Source organism: Equus caballus, chromosome 1 (assembly GCF_041296265.1).
Source record: "Equus caballus isolate H_3958 breed thoroughbred chromosome 1, TB-T2T, whole genome shotgun sequence".
Taxonomy (NCBI): domain Eukaryota; kingdom Metazoa; phylum Chordata; class Mammalia; order Perissodactyla; family Equidae; genus Equus; species Equus caballus.
The window spans coordinates 88,190,552-88,204,199 of record NC_091684.1 but is presented as its reverse complement, the minus strand read 5'-3'; positions in this window follow the sequence as shown (position 1 = coordinate 88,204,199).

Here is a 13,648-nt window from a genome sequence, read left to right as displayed (position 1 = left end):
TATCCAGAAGAATCATGCCCTTAAATATGTCTTTAGATTTGCATATATCCTTAAAAATATATGATTTCTGTATCTACGCCTATTTATTCCTAATTTACATCAATATAGTGTTATAGATCTTGTTTTGTTTGTATCATTGAAAACCGTATAGTGGTGTTTAGAATATATACTTAACAACAGCAACAACGTTATGGGGGCCTTCCCTGTACTGTGCACTCTTGTAGGTGCTGGGGAGGTGGTCATTTTGTGCACGTGTTTCGAATTTATATAAATGGCACTGTGGTATATATCTCAATCTGTTCCTTACTGTTGTTAATCAATGTCTCTTACGAAGCTTTACCCGTGCTGAGTGGACATCTGTTTTGTTATTCTGATGGCTGCATAGTATTCCCTCAAATGCCCGTATCAATCCTCCTTCTACTCCTCCAACTCATCAAGATCACAAATAACACTGGGATAAATATCCTCAGGCAAACCCGGTTATAATCAGAGTTTATCTGGATTCTGTGTCCGTGTGTAAGTCTCACTAAATACCACCAGACGGCTCTCTGGAGTGTTTGCCCCATTTATACACCTATAAGCATCTCATAGAAGTTTCTACTTATTCAACCCCCAACAACAACTGGCATTATTCAATCTTTTCCCCCCAATATGATGGATGCAGAATGGTGTCTCACTGTGTCTTTATTGCTATTTCTTTGATTTCTTCTGTGACAGAGGGTTACGTCAGGTTTGGGTTTCCCCTCGTGTGAATTATGTCTTCACATCCACGGCTCACTTTTCCATTAGGTCTCCTACTTTTTTCTTCTTTGGAAGATATTGATTCTCCCCCAAGTTAATATATTCAATGTAATTCCAATCCAAGCCCAGCCTTGCGTTAGAGATGTTCTCTAGGTCGGAGTTCTCGCCCTGGGTGGTGAGCTCCTGGAGGGCAGGGCTGTTTTCGCTTTGACTCTCCCATAGCCTTCAGCCGAGGGCCCTCCTCAGAGCAGGCCTCCACTAGTGCGTGTTGATTGATTCTGTCCGGGCCAAGGGCAGGGGCAGGAGGATGCCATTTAGTAAGCTGGCCCCTTCGTAAAAGGCAGCAGGCAGGAGCGGTGGTGGAGCTGGCCGGCCATGGCTAGAGGAGGAAGGGATGGGCAGTAAGAGTGGGGGACAGCAAGAGTTCTGTTCAGGACAAGTGCCCTTTGTAATCCCATTTCTAAAAGTAGAAATAAAGAAAAAAATGGAAACATCAACAAATAAGAACTATAAATTTTTCAGTTAGAAATGTTCCCCCTGAGAGCTCCTTGTTTCCACAGTTCTGAGGATTCACGCTAGTCTCAGCCCTGAAGCTGCCATGTTCTGTGGACAAGGACTCTCTTCGACAGTCTTACGTTGAGTCCTGTCCTAGACGAGGATGCTAACGCCGTTCCTTAGGAACAGCAGGCAGCATGGAGAGCATGGGAAGACGCTGTCCTTGCTCAGCACCGTCACCCAGATTGCACGCTAACTTTCCCGGAGCTCCATCTTTATGCCGCGTGTTGATTAATTGGACTCAGCTTAATAAATTGCAGGAGTCTTCAAAGATTCTGTAGCTAAATGCTGCAGACAGACAGCGATTCTGTAGGTACTGAATGAAGACACTGGATTCTGCTCAGCTGGCATGCCATGCTGAAAGAGTTGGGCCTGGTTCCTTTTAGCACAAGGCTGGTTAAACCCACATAGCTCTGAGATAATAGGAATTACCTTAAATTGTATTTATTTGCTTAAGGGTGTGTGTCTTGGTTTCCCAGATAGACTGCAAGCTGCCTGAGGATATAAACCATAGGTTACTCCTCTCTGTTTCTGGTAGCGAGCCACGCTGGTAATTAAGCACCCCATAATTATTTGTTGCGTGCTCTAATGAGTGAGTTAATTAGAATGAGTAATCAAAGCTGGGTAGTCAATCTCCTTGCCTAAACTGTTTGGAACTGTACACAGGTCCCGGGCCTAGCGGAATAGTGATGTGGTATTTTGGGATTGCGGAATCAATGGAGAGCAATATAACTTGGTAGATATGCAGAGAAAGGCACAGTGGAGGAAGAGAAAAGGAGTTAAAACTGCAAATTAGTGTGGACTAGTTGAGTGCACACTGACCCTGGGTTATCTCTGTATTGGATAATTTGGTTCACGTTTCCCAAGCCCAACTTCTCTTTCTAGCCTAACTTGCTCTAAGGACGGCCCCTGGATAATCAGGCCTCCCGGCTACCTATTATTATTCTGGAGGTAGACAGGAGAGTCCGTCAGCCAAGTTGCCAACTGGACAGCAATCAGAGGCCTCTAGGGATTTTGAGTGAAGAGACGCAGGGGAGAGTCAGCAGCCCTGAGGAGAAGAGCCGCATCGCAGGACCAGCAGAGTGCTCACATCAAGGGCGTGAACTCTTGCTGCTGAAGTCCCCCCACCCCCACCCCGCTGTCTTGACATCCTGCCCTTCCTGGTTCCTGGTGCTCAGCTTTTCTTGAGTTTCTGAAAACCTCTCTATATCCTTAAAATGCATACCTTTACACATTTCCCTTAGTCTTTCTAGAATCTGAGATACTCTGATCTTTGCAACCTAATGAGGTATGTCTGAAGCATTCCTCTCAATGCCATTTGGCAGTGGATGCGCAAACTGCAGCCCCACTGGGCGCTCCAGCAGATGGTGACCTTGCAGGTGGGAGGGAGGCCTGAATGACCCAGAGCATCTCAGCTGAAGGAGCTTTGTCTCAAACAGATCTGAGATAGAAGGGATCCGACGTGAGATCAGGGTGACCTGCTCTTCCCCAGTGGTACAGCCACTTGGCATCTGCTGGTACCTCAGTTGACCACACACTGTGGCCTTTGCTCCTGTCATAGCATTCAATCCAGCCAACCAGGTGTAGCTGCAGCAGGGGCATAGAATTCCAGAAGAATAGACTTTAGAAACCTCTTAATTCATATATCAGCTCTACAGTGATCATCCCATCTCTTCTTGAACATGACAGGGCAGTCTATTTCTAGAAAATTCTCTTGGAAAAAGTGTTGACCCTATCCCACAACTAGAAGGACCTGCAACTAAGATATACAACTGTGTACGGCGGGGGCGGGGGCGGGGGTGGTTTGGGGAGATAAAGCAGAAAAAAAAAAAAAGATTGGCAACAGTTGTTAGCCCAGGTGCCAATCTTTAAAAAAAAAAAAATGTTGACCCTAGTTTGAAGCCAAAGTCTACCTCCTTTTGATTTTTACCCGTTGGTATTAGTTTTGGACTTCTGCAGATGTACACAAAAGTAGAATCCCTTAAAGGATGAAGTTAACCCTTCAATATTTGCACAAAAAAAATCACAACTCTTCTAAATCTTTCTTTCTCCAGGTGAAATATGTCAAGCTCCTCCAATTATTTCTTCTTTGACATAATTTGGAATCCCTTCACCACCACTGTCACTTTTTCTGGCTGTGCTCTAAGTTGTCTCTGGGTTATTCTCAAAACCCAGGTGTCAGTCACACACCTTTGGATGGTGCCTGACCAGGGAGGAATAGCGCAGGCCTCCCACATCCTTTCCTGCTTATGATAGGACTTGCCTTTGAAGCACATCTCACTTTTAACTCCAGTTGTGTTTGAGTCTACCCAACGCTTCCAGTCATCGACAGACCACTGGCCTGGTCTTGGACAGCCAGGCTCTAACCTGCCTGTGCCGTGCTGGGGGCACTAGAGTGGCTGATCGTGTCCTCCCAACCTGACCACCCCCCCTTGGAGAATCAGCTGCTGTCAGGGATAGCCCCACCCCCTACCACAGTCATGGGCCAGAAGTGGGCCTCTGATCTAAGATGGGCCAAGGAGAACCATGCCCGGGCCCAGTAGCTGTGGGGAACCTGGCTGGAAGGCCATGGAGACGTGGAAGTGCCTCTGCCTTTTGGGATGGGTACGAGAGGTCCGGGGAGCCAGTCTGCAGAGGGTACGAAGAAGGCTCCTGGAAGCAGAGGGGAGTCTAAAAGGCCCCGTGGAAACTGAGTAAGAGAACTTAACCAACGCCTTGACAGTTTCCACAAAACTTCTTTTGACTAGTTTCTATGAGGTTTCTCTGTCATAAACCCTCTTTCACATTTAAGATTCTTAGAATAGATTTTGGTTCTGAACAGACAATCCTCGACTTAGACTTTAGGCAAGTCTTTGAACCTCATTGGGCTTAATTTTCCTTATGGATAAATTTAATTGACTGTATGATAGTCTCCTTTCACACTGTGATTCAGCATCACATTGTTCCCGTTCTATGCACTATACTTGGGAGGGTGTTGAAAATAAAACTGTAAGTGTATAACTTTAGATGTAATCTCTGGAAATTTCATCTTGGTTCTGGTTAATCATCCAAAACATCTCATATATTGGGCTATTTTGGGTCTTTGATTATCAAATAATAAATAGAAGAAAAATTGAGGGACAAGCACTGTGGTCTAGTGGTTAAGTTTGGCACATTCCACTTTGGCAACCCAGGTTCATGGGTTCTGATCCCAGGCATGGACCTACACTACTCATCAGCCATGCTGTGGTGGTGACCCACATATAAAGTGGAGGAAGATTGGCACAGATGTTAGCTCAGGGCTAATCTTTCTCAAGCAAAAAAAGAGGAAGATTAGCAACAGATTTTAGCTCAGGGCTAGTCTTCCTCAGCAAAAAAATAAAAATAAAAAAGAAAGAGAGAAAGAGAAATTGAGAGTAGAGAGTTCACACATCTTCACAGAAATCTATATAGTAGTTGTCCTCCACATTGGATGAATTGTCCAGAAATGCCATTTATGGATGGCTTAGAAGTTCATTCATTCATTAATTTCTTTATCCATTCACTAATTTCATCAGAAGCTAGTTGTAGACTGAGGGTGTTTTTTTCCAACATCAGCAGAAAGATATGTGAGCAGTAGATGCAAGAGATTTCATTTTCTGTGATCTGTTAAAACGGTCACCCAAGCACAAGACGCCTGCATCTTGCACGACCCTGAAAGTGGGCTCTGGTGTGTAGGACTGACTGAAACACTCAGTTACAACCAATTATACAAGGTCAGACATACCACATAAAGACCCAGAGAAACTCAGATTAGCCAATTCGCTATTTGTTAGCAATATGGGCATAAAGACTGGGTGGGAAAGGATATAGGAATTTTGGCTAAAATGAGCTTTTGGCTTATTCTCAGATTCCAGTTATGCAAGGCTATCCCCATCCCTCATTACCTCATTACCACAGATAAATTAAACATCAGCTTAGAGTTCAACTTGGTAACTGGGAGAAAACAAAGAATAAATCTTTGAGGGAAAATGTGGGCTGTATCTATTTGTAGCTCGTATATGCTTCAAAAAGATGGGCAGAAAGCAAGACTGACTCTCCCAACCACAGAGTTAAATAGCAGAGGTAAAGGGAACCCAGGGTGTTTCTTGCACACACCATGCTCTGTAGAAAACACACAACTCTGAATATGAGGTTCAGAGACGCCTGAGGAAAAAGCAGAGAAAGAGGGAGCAGACATTGGCGCTACTGTCCCCTGCAGCCACAATCCATGGAGGGCTTTTGGTAGCTGGCTCATCCTGGGTAACTGTAACGAACATGTGAATGAACCATCGAGCCCAAGATCCTTGTGTATGGTCATTGTCACCAGCCAGAACTGCTCCAAACCTCAAATCTAAAATTTAGACATTCCTCAGGCCCGTTCTATTAGCTCCCCTCTGAACCCCATTTTATTCCCTTCCTCACCACTCCATCTTTCTGCTTCAACTGCTCAACAAGTCCCTCTGCCTGGGGCATCCATCAGGCAGTCTCAATTCCTTCACTTGTAAGTGGGTATAATTACACCTACCTTGTTGGGCTGGTGTGATGCTGAAATGTGATGTGTGTGTTCAGCATGTGGTGCAGGGTCTGCTCGTTGTGCCCACTCAATCAATGGCAGCTCCACTACACTCTACAATCTCTCGTTCTCCACTGTGTCTTCCCCTCTGTGTACATATACGGTCACACGTCACTCAACAACAGGGATATGTTTTGAGAAATGCATTGTTAGGGGATTTTGTCATTGTGAGAACGTCACAGAGTGGACTTACACAAACCTAGATGGTATAGCTCACTACACACCTGGGCTCTATGGGACTAATCTTATGGGACTACTGTCGTATATGTGTCTGTTGTTGACTGAAACCTTGTTATGTGGCATACGACTGTATGTTCTTTCCCCTATTTTAGAAAAATCTTTTAGGACTGTCAGAGACCTGCTCCTTTCCTCTCATCACTAAACTTCATCAAGGTCTTGTCTACACTCACTGCCTCCTCTTTGTCAGTGACCATATTCCCAAAGCCATTACAGTCTGATTTTGACCCCATCATTCCCCTGCTTCCGTCCTTGTCCTGCCTTGCCTCATGATTCTAGTCTCTCAAGTTCAAAACTTCATTGTGATTCTCAATGCTTCCCTCATTTTCTCTCCCTATAATCAACAGGTGACCAGATTTGGTTGATTCTGTCATGGAAATTTCACCTTCCTCTGTGTACCCACAGCCTCAAAGCCAGCCTCCTCACCATCTGTGACCAAGACCATCACAACTCGTCTCTCTGCAAAGACTTGGCCTCTCTGATCCATCCTTCATACCTACCTCTGCTTAAGCACCTTCAATGACTCTGGCATCTCTAGGACAATGTCCGAATTCCTTAGCATGCACCTTCTGATAGCCTCAAAGTACCTCACTGCTGGCCAGGCCCATTCACGGGTTGGACTCCCTGACCTCCATACCATGCCCTATACACATCAGAGCCCTCAGGGCTCCACGGCCTTGCACCTTCCTTCTAAACTGCTAATCCTGCTTTAAGACCCACACCAAATGTCACTGCCTTGTGAAGACTTACCCACCCTCCTCCTTAGGGGCCTGCAGACTTCACTCATACCTGAAACTTACCTTCAGGTTTGTCTGTCTCTCCCAGTACAGTAGGCTCCTGGTGAGGGTGATCTTAACCATGACAGGAGCCTCAGCAGCTGGCACGGGGCCAGGCTTATGCTAGATGACCAAATAGTGTATGACTCATAATTAATAAAATGAGAGAAGAAACGCTTTGGGGACCTCTGAACCCAGAGGTTGAGGAACCATAGGAGAAGTGGATGGAAGTCCAGAAAGGCATGAGGCAGCCCCACTTCCTTCCCCATTTATGCTTCAAGATAGACTTGAGAGCTTCGGAAAGTCAGGAAGCTAAATGATCAAACTATACTCTGAAATGTAGTGGTGGTTTTGAATGGAGCTTACAAATGAGCTTAAGTTTGGTTCGGCTGGTTCTCCTCAGTTCGCTAAAATGACAGGCCCCCTGAAGAGGAAGACTTGGCCACCATTTACAAGTGAGTCACCGGTGTGCACTTATCACCATGGCTGTTCAGGGCAAGTCCATAGAGACAGAACAATGTCACAACTAGCCTTGAATGTCTCGCTAAGCAAGAACAAGGGCAGCTTGGAAGAGGGAGGTACAGGCCTGAGAAATCGCCCATTCAGTTAAGCAGACACTTCCCTGGTGGGCTGAGCCTTGTGGCCCTGGGGGGTGGAGGGTTCCCAAGACAAACCCAACCCAGAGACTTTAGAAACCAGAGCACTGAGGTCTCACCTGAAGGCAAGCTATCAAAGCAGTGCATCACCAAAGAGCAAACGCCGTGATTTGCAGCAAAGACCAAAGGGAAGCACAGGACCTGGAAACTTAGCGGCAACAGTAACGAGAATAAAATTGGCTTTGCTCAGAGCACTTCTGAGAGAAGCAGGCCAGGCCACACAGAACAGGACATATGGGCCCTAAAGGGGGGAGTGTTCCTCAGCACTGCTGAGGGAACACACACAAGCTTGCGTGGCCCCATCAGGGATTCTAGGTGACACTATTAACATGTGACAGCTGACACGGCGGCAGCATCATCAGAGGTTAATGGATGACTCAGAGGTGTTATTTACTGTTGTTATTTTTGCCCTCCTTCACAATGGTTTATAGAAAGTGCTTTGTCAAGATTTCCAGGTCCAGCCATGTACAAATGACATAAGGCTGATTCTCAGGGGAGTCCCTCTTTGACTTGGGCTGCAAGTTAGAAGGCAACGTGGAAGCAAGAGGGAGGGAAGGGTCGGCTGAGCAGCACCAAACAGAAATAGCAAGTGATACTCTGGCCCAACCAGACCAAGCAGGCAGCTTAAAGCCCAAGGGACTAGACTAGCATTTCTTCAAGGTGAGCAAGGCCTTTAATCATTTAAAAATATCAGTAAGCCCGCTTCCACATTAATGTCTTTGTATATAAATTACACCTGGAAATACTTGTCAAGGGACTAACGTATGCCATGATTTACACAAGGCTACAGTTGGTGGTTGTATCAACAGAGATGGTACAAATTCCAGGCCATTGCATAGCAAGTTCAGTATATGTGGTAAAGCCAGGCTCTTCTCCACAATCTGATGAACTACTCCAAGGAGAGTGATAGTGTACAGTGTCTCTCTTGGATCTATCTATCCATCTATCCTCTATGTATTGCTGGAGACAAGATTGGATCAGGCAAGAAGAGAAGACATATATATGGGTGGGATCAATAGATAGAAATAGAAGCTTTCTAGAATCTTAGAATGTTTTCCTTTGTTTACTTACTTGTTTGTTCCATTGTTTCCCTTTGTATGTTCTTTCAGTTCAGTGCCTTCTTTTGTATTTGGAAATCCAAAAGGGTGAGTGACCATATCATGTCTTGAATTTTCGGTTCCCTAAGCCTGAACATGCATATTAATATGCTATTACATGCCCAAATTACTGTTGCACAGAGTTCACCAAGGCTTTCCAGGAACCAAGGAAACCAGAAGAGGGTTTTTGTGATAGCTTACAAGCTGACCATGAATAAGACCATTGAGCAACTGTGAGGTTGCTTGGGCTATAAATACCGCTGTGGCAAGTTTAAGAAGTCAGTGAAATCCTGAGGACACAAGCATCTTGGAATGGACAAACCCATGCTGAAGAGGGCTGGGGGTCAAGACGTGCTTTCCCTTGGGCGCCATTTGGTTAGCCTGCTCATGGTGTGGTTGGCCAAGTTTCCCCTTACCGCACAACCTCACAAAGAATAGCAAGTCACCTCTAGGAGCAACTCTGGAACATCTGGGGCCCATAGCAGCTGGGAGAGCAAATGAGGTAAGGGTGAGTGGCCAAAAGGAAGATGAGACTGGCAAGGGGAGAATGAGAGGGGCCAGGCTGCCAAAATGAATCTGAGAAGATTGCTAGCATGATCCAACGCCTTCTTATGGACTGGGTTTTCTTTCAGCGTGAGCTGGATCTGAAGAGTGCCCTTCACAGAACAGATAATGGGGCATGAGCTGCATACGCAATTCCATGTGTCTGTGATGAACAGCTTAGAGGAGGATCTTGGGAAAACCCACAATCCAGGCTGATGCTGCAGAGCGGTCCATTAATCTCTCAGCCAAGGAGGTTGGACAGAGGCAAGGCCAGGAGGAAAGAACAGAACTTGAGCTCATGGTACCAAAGGGACACAGCCTTAAGGACAGCAGTATTCTCATCACATGATAGCATGACAGGAAACAATAAATGGAGAAACCGAGGAGAAGGCCCAGGATACTTCTTTGGAAAAAGCTAACAAGGCCCTTGAGCATCAGCCAGGATTATACAAGGGCTATTCACACTTGGCTGGAGAGCTGGCTCTGGGGAGAAGTCATGATCATACACTCCCTGGATATGTGCTCATAGGAATGATGAACGCTTCTGATTCCGGAGCTACTCTAGGGCCAAGCACAGCTTCAAGGTCCCTTTGGTCCAAGTAAACAGGGAAGAGGGCCTCCCAAGCTCTTGGCCTTAACACGCAGGGAGGTTGTTGGCCATGACTTCATGTTGGCTGGACCATGCTCCTCATGACATTCTGGACAGCTCTTCTTGCTGTTACAGGCAGCAGTCATCCCAGCTGGGTTAAGAAAAGGTAACAGAGTAAGTGAGGAATTCAGGGCACTGGGAGGAATTAAAAGATAGGCTTCATCAGAGTAACTAGCACTTTCCTGTTTTTAAGGCACGTAATTACAACGTCTGTATTCAGCTTGGGATCCAGTTTCCTGTACTGACTCTGTCTACAACAGTCCCTCCCTCCCTCTATTTCTACAGGGCATGTATTACCCTGAATCATTTCTAAAACTTTCCTGTCTATACCACACCCTTTCCATTTTAATAATCCTATACTGTGCCCGTAATGGAATTCGAAGGCAAGTAAATAATGTCTATCCTTGTCCTCATGGAACTTACAGTCCAATGAAAGAAACAAGCACATAAATAACAACATTGCTATGGAAGCACTGAGGTAGGTGCCTTGGGCTGGCTTGGCTAGTGGGGTTCAAAGGAGTAGGAATGAACTAAGATGTTTCTCCAAGAAACAAGAGGTATGATGTTATACTGAAAACCAGAGGTATAAGCCAGGTCAAGAATCATTGTGGAAAATCGCATGGAAATCTAAAACCAATGAAGCCAGAGGGGCCAGAAATGGAAAATCAAGTCGGGGCAGAGGGCAGGAATCAGGAACAGAGAGCTGAGAACAATGAAGAGGGGGCTGGGGCTCTTGCCTAAAGTAGCTATTGTTCACAGCTTTCAGGGGCAGCTGGGACAAAGTATGTGGGTGGGCGAGCTGGAGTTAAAGGATGAGGGATAGAAAGACAAGAGGAACAGATTTAAGAGATGATTAGGAAGCAATTGGATAGGAGACATGAAGGAGAAGGAGGCATCTAAAACAATCCTGAGGTTCTAGCTTGGAGGCTGCCTGGTAGATGCAAGATGATGATATAAACTACCATACAGATTAGGGGAGAAGAAGGCTTGGGGAGGAAGATGAGTCCATTCGGGGCATGTTGAGTTTCAAGTTTTCCGAAGGACGATCAGGCAGACTCGTTGCTTGGCAGGTAGTTGGAAATATAGTCTCTCTACCCCGGATTTTGGGTCAGGACTGGAGACCTGCAGCTGGGAGGCATCAGCCAGGGGGTGCAAAGGATCATCCACAGAAAGTGAATAGAGCATCTCTAGACCAAAACTTGGAGATCATCTACATCTCAAGAGCAGACAAGCACATGAGAGAGCCGTTCAGTGGGGTGCTTGTGGTAGGAGCTGAACTGCAGAGGTGAAGGAACAAGCAGAAGAAGGGATAGTGGAGGTAGCGGATGTAGCCTTTCTAGAAAATGAAATTGATGGTGAAGGGAAGGTGTGAGACGGAGCAATGGTTTGAGAAGAAGGTTTTTTAGAGTAGGGGGTCTTTGGAAGGTTTGAAGGACATGAAAAAGGAGCCAACAAGGGGACAGAATTGAAGGTTCAGAGTAGAAAGGTGATCACAGAGAGCTGAAGGTCTCAGAGGAGGAATAGGGGAGGGGTTAGCTGGCAGGGCAGCCCCTAAAGACCCATGAACTTCATCCTCTTTGGCAGAGGAAAAGTTTTCAGGATGGATGAGAAGCTGGGTAAAGTGGTGGACTTATTGGGCCCCAAAACACAAGCCTGCTCTCAGGACTCTGTGTCTGTGTGTGTGTGTGTGTGTGTCTGTGTGTGATGCAAACCACGCTATCTTGCACTTAGGAGTCAATTTTCTCTGCATGTTTCAAGCATGGACATTTTCTCTCCCTTAGATAGTCATTGCTTTGAAGGCCAAGGATTCTGGCTTTGACTTCTTTTGCCATCTCAACAGCACCAAATACAAGAATTGAGTGAGTTGTGAATGAACCCAGCCCTGTTCATCGCTGATTGCCTTTTTCTCTCAGGTTATCTAGGCAAGTCTTCAAGAAGTACTGAGTACCAGGCATTCTTCATCTCTTGAGATCAGGGCTGTGCCTTTAAAAGTTATTCATATCAACCTGGCACATTCTGCAAGCGTTAATTTAATATGAATAAGATGGGGAGAAAAACCCAACTTACAACTGAAAAATAATAATAGGCACACGCATACCTCTTTTTATTGTGCTTCACTTTATCGTACTTCACAGCTACTGGTTTTGTTTTTGGGTTTTTTTGCTGAGGAAGATTCGCCCTGAGCTAGAATCTGTTGCAAATCTTCCTCTTTTTGCTCGAGGAAGATTGCCGTTGAGCTAACATCTGTGCCAATCTTCCTTTATTTTGGGTCGCTGCCACAGCATGGCTGCTGACGAGTGGTGTCGGTCTGTGCCTGGGAACTGAACCCAGGCCGCTGAAGTGCAGCGCACTGAACTTAACCACTAGGCCATGGGGCCGGCCTCTCAGATTCTGTGTTTTTTACAAGACACTCCACCAGCAAAAAGATTATGACTCGCTGAAGGCTCAGATGATGGTTAGTGTTTTTTAGCAATAAAGTATTTTTTAATCAAGGTACCTGCATTGTACTTCTAGACATAATGCTATTGCACACGTAGTAGACTACAGTATAGTGTAAAAATAACTTCTATATGCACTGGGAAGCCAAAAACTTCATGGAACTTACTTTATTGCGATATTTGCCTTATTGTGATGGTGTGGAACTGAACTTGCAATATCTTCAAGGTATACCTGTACTTGGTGGAAAGAGAGGATATTAAAAGAAACAAAGAGATCCCTTTTCCATTTTTTAAGTTGCTATCTTCTTTAGAGTCCATCTGAGCTGGAAGTTCTCAAGGTGGCAATCTGGTACATTTACTCTCTTAGCTTCCCTCCAGGTCTCTCTTAGTCATGAGAGGGCACATAGTACACTCACCGTAAACATGGAGCTAAATCAGGACTGTGAGCCTTCACTAACCAAGTAAAGAGCAGGGCACGGGACTGGCTTCATCATCTAGTTTTGTTTGACATAGATTTACGAGGAAATTTCCCCTCTATTGCCACCTGCCCTCAGCTCTTCCCTTCCTGGCCACTCACAGCATTTGAAGTTCAACCTATTCATTTTTAGCACTTGATTATAGGCTATTTAGCACCTTAACGGTGTTCACAGCTTCATATCACATAGTATAGTTATTGATGCTCATTCATATTTTATCTCCTTCACACATCAAACCCTAAGTTCCTGGAGAGCAAGGTCCATGGCTGATTCATCTTTATATTCCTATTACAGCAACCAGATTAGACACTGAATAAATATTTGTTCTTGAATGAATAATGGTTCACTGTTTCATGCTTCTCAGAACTCAACTTTCTTGGCTATACAATAAGGCAGCCAAACTAGGTTCCTTAAGGTCCTCCCAACTCAAACTTCCAAGTATTTCATGAGTTTGTTTCCCTTGCTGACTTCGTGTGCATTAGAGAGTCATTCCTGAGAGGTAACCAGTGTCCTAGCCCTGTGCCAGCACGGAGTGGATTTCGACTTGAAAACCTAGATGGAGACTCTAGAAATAACCCACATGAAGACAGGCCAAAATATGACAAGCTGCTTATACCAAAGTCTGAATTGTGTTACAGACTCCAGTGATGAGAAGACAAACAGAAAATCACTGCTAGGGGTACCAGCCTGGGCAATGTCCCTTTAGGAATTCTCGGTTATCACTCAAAATACCCCGGGGCACTTTAAGTTGCGTCGGTCCTTACTTGATTACGATGCAGAGAAAGGAGAAGGTGCAATCGGCCATCAAACTTCTTTCTCAGTAGCAAGCGGAAATAGGGCCTAGAAGTGTTGTGTTTTGATGGGGGAATGCAAAAAGGTACGTCTGGGGAGGGTCTGGATACACAGT